Below are 3,765 nucleotides of genomic sequence, written 5' to 3'. Positions count from 1 at the left end.
CACCTCCTCCAGTCGCCTGGAGGGGAGGGGGTCTGCGGTATGGGTAAGCACACGGCCCACGGGAGCGTTCGCGGCCAGGGCCGGGGCACGACCTCGGTAAGGCTTGCTGCCCTCGGGCTCGCCCCTCGGGCCCTCGAGGGGGAGCACGCCCAAGATGCGTGACACAGCCCCCTCTCTCACAGGCCCCGGCCCCCACGATCGCTCCCACGCCCGCGCGCAGCCCCCCACATAGTGGGGACCACACGGGGCGTGCGCTCGGCCAAGCTCAAGCCCCCACGGCACGCCGCTGAGGACCAGCACAACGAGGCGGCCCCTGGCCCCACCGCCGGGGGGAACAGGCGGGCGCACCTCCCTTACCGTCTCGACCCCCCCAACAGAGAGCCGCTCACGGCACCCGCCACGGTGGCGGAGACCCGAGGGACACGCTGGGAAAGGGGAACAACACCACCGCTCGGCCTCGGGCACCTGAGGGACGACCTGGAGCGCTCCAGGAGCACCACGGAGGGCCAGGCGCGGCACGCTCGCACACCGACGGGGGGCGCGCAGCGTGGCGGCGGGGCGGCCCTCCCCGCCGCGGGGAGGGCCGCTCGCGAGGCGTACGCCAAAGAGGCACAGCGAGAGCGTCTGCTGCGTCCGAGGACCCCGGTCCCCGCCCACGCTGGGAGGCGGGGGCGGGAGACCGCGGGTTCGGGGCCGGAGGCCGCACCCCTGCCTTCCGCACACCCCGGCAGGCGGGGCGGAAGAGAGGCGAGGAGCCCGCGGACAGAACGAGAAGAGCGGTCCCGTCCCCCAGGAACGTCCGTCCCTCGTCTGGCACGGCTTAGGCCCAGCCCAGCGGAGCGTGGCACCACCACATCAATCGGTTGACCCACCCAGCCTAAAGCCACGGCGGGGGAGGCCCGCAGGGGAGGCACGGCGAAGACCCGTCACACGGAGGCCCGCTTCCGCCTCGCCGGCGCCCCTTCGTCTCGGGCAAAGAGCAGCCAGCCACCCCAGAACGAGAACGCCTGACACGGGGCACAGAGCCTGTGGGGTGGGGTCGTGCCGGCCACTCACCACCGGGTGCCTGCAGCGGGGGCAGCGCACAGGGTCGAGCACCCGACGCCACCTGGCCCCGCCGCCCTCGGGCTCAGCCAGAGGCCGGAGGCGGCACCGCGGGTCGGGGCAGCCGGACGCGCACGCAAGAGCCGGCGCGCAGGCCCAAGCGGGCAGCTCAAGCGGCAAGGACCGAGCCGGGCGTCAGACAGCCGCCCCCAGCCCGGAGTCCTGCCCGCGTCCGGAGCCCCAGCGTCTATCGGCGACAGACGCAGAAGAACACCGTGTCAGCACCTATCTGGTGGCAAAAAGGCCCCATTTCCGGCGGAAGAAATCATCGCGCCCGACAGCGGGGCCCACCCACGAGGTTCACGGGGGCCCCCGGAACCTCGGTCCGGCCACCTGCCCCCAACACTTCCCCATCCACACTTGCCCCGGAGCGCCCGGGGCCACCTGGTCGACCCGGGGATGGAGGGGTGGCAGAGTGGGCCGGGGACACGGGGGAGAGGGAGCGGGCTGGGGACGCCCTCCCCGGTCCCCCCACGCGGGCAGGCACCGGTCCATCCGAGTCTCCGGGCCAGGACTTGGTTCCAAGAAAGAAACACAGCACCCCTCCGAGCCGCCTCCGATGAGCGGGCCCCATGAGGGACCACGCCCGGGCCCGGGAGCCCCTCCCCGGGCCACCCAGTATGGCTCGCGCCAGTCCCCACCTCCCGGCCCGGACTCGGGGTGGAGAGCGGAGGGGGGAGACAAAGTCGCGTCCGACGACCGGGACCCACGCGGGCACGCTGACAGGCCGGGTGCACCCTCGCCGGCCACCTGCGCGAGCAGGGGCCGGTCCGTCCACGTCTCCGGACCCATCGGGACTTGAACCCATTTCTCCAGGGAGACGCCCGGAGCCCACGGGGCAACGCACCCAGGCCCGGGCCAGCCTCTCCGGGTCACCGCTGGCGGCCCAGGCCGGTCCTCACCTCTGGAGTCCGGCTCGGAAAACCATCGGCCCGAAAGCATCTGACGACCGGGACGCACGCGCGTCCACCACCGAGCCCGTGGCGGCCTCCACCGGCCTCAACGCTCGGCCCGAGCCGGTCCCCACCTCCGGAGCGGGACGCAGGGGGCACCGGGAAAGGGAGGTGGGGGGGGTCGGGGAACGAACGCTCCCAAGGGCGGCCCAGGAGAAGGCCGGGCCACCAAGTCCCAGGCGCTCCGGGCGCGGCAGACCCTCTCCTCTCCCACCGCGGCGGCACGACCCGACATGGGTTCCCGCGGCCGGAGGGGCACGGGCGCATGCTGGTCGACCCGGCCAGGCGGCCCCTCAGCCCCGGCTCGGGAGCGCGGCGGCAGTCACAGCCCCATAGATCTGCAGGCCCAATCTCAGGCGACAGCAGGAGGCGCCTACGCCTCGGCGCCACCGGGGCTGCCAGCACCAGCGTCGCCCGCCTCCCGGAACTCTGCTTCGGGCCCGGCGGCTGAGTCACAGCCCTCGACAAGGTCGCCGGAGCTCCGGAGGGAAGGGACAATATAAAAGCGGCCGCCAGGTGGCGCCCGACAACCGGCTCGAACGTCCCCGGGCCGGATCCCGGTCGCCGGCCGGCCACCGAGGACGCCGGAGCGCCGGGCCGCCCAAACGCCCGAGCTCCTCCCGGAGCGGGGCGGGCGTCCCGCGCGGCCCCGAGGGGTCCGCCTCGGAGCTAGCTCCCGGCCCGACACGACACGACACGACACGACACGGCGCGTCCCGATCCCCGGCAGCACACGGGGGCGGGGGTAGCTGGCAAGATGCCGCCGGGAGGCTGCCTGGAAGGGGACGCGATTCCAGGCCATGGGGGGGGGGGGGGGCGCGGGGAATTCCACGGAGACGCCCACAGTGCCACAAGCGAGATCCCCAGCTCCCCGGAGGGTGAGAGGGAGGGAGGGAGGGAGGGAAGGCGGGGACCAGCGAAACGAAACCAGGCAAGCGCTCAGAGAACGACGCAGGAACTCATCCCTTCTGGCACGGGGAAGGGCTTTGGAAAGCTGATACGCAGAGCCCGGAAGCTAGAAACGAAAGTAAACATACACTCTGGCCCCACACAAATGGAAACAAACATCTATTTCCGCACAGACCGCGACAAAGTCCAAAGAGAACACATGGGTGCGTGGGTGGGGAACATGCCCTTGAGGTCAGAACGTGGATTTCAAAATGGACTGACCACAGTCACCGGCGGGCGGGGGCAGGGGGGCGGGGAGCAGCGAGTCAACAGCCATCCACTAAAGAAACCGCGTTCCAGGACATCTACACAATGCAACGTGGTGAGTGTGCGTGCGTGCGTGCGTGCGTGCGTGCGTGTGTGTGTGCGCGCGCGCGCGCGCGCGTGCGTGTGAGAGAGAGATTTACAGTAAAGGTTCACAGTGACCTGTCGTCCCACCAAAATCAAACCAAGCCAAACTACCAAAAAGTCAAAGTCAAGCTCTGGGACTGCTGTGGCCCTTCAAGGAGTACGTAAAGGCACACACACATGTACGTGTATGCACACGTGTACACGTACAGACACACACACGTGTACACGTACACACACACACGCATCTGAAAACCTCAAGCATGTCCCATAAGAGGTTCCTGTCCAAAACAGGGCAAGGCCTCATGCAACGCAGCCCCCCCAGAACAAGCAACCCGATGGGGAAAGTGGGCAGGAGGCCTGAACAGAGCAGACCAAGACCAGGCATTTTCATCCACAAGGAAACAAAGCC

This window comes from Hippopotamus amphibius, chromosome 15, assembly GCF_030028045.1.
Source record: "Hippopotamus amphibius kiboko isolate mHipAmp2 chromosome 15, mHipAmp2.hap2, whole genome shotgun sequence".
Lineage (NCBI taxonomy): Eukaryota > Metazoa > Chordata > Mammalia > Artiodactyla > Hippopotamidae > Hippopotamus > Hippopotamus amphibius.
Note: the sequence above shows the minus strand (reverse complement) of the source record.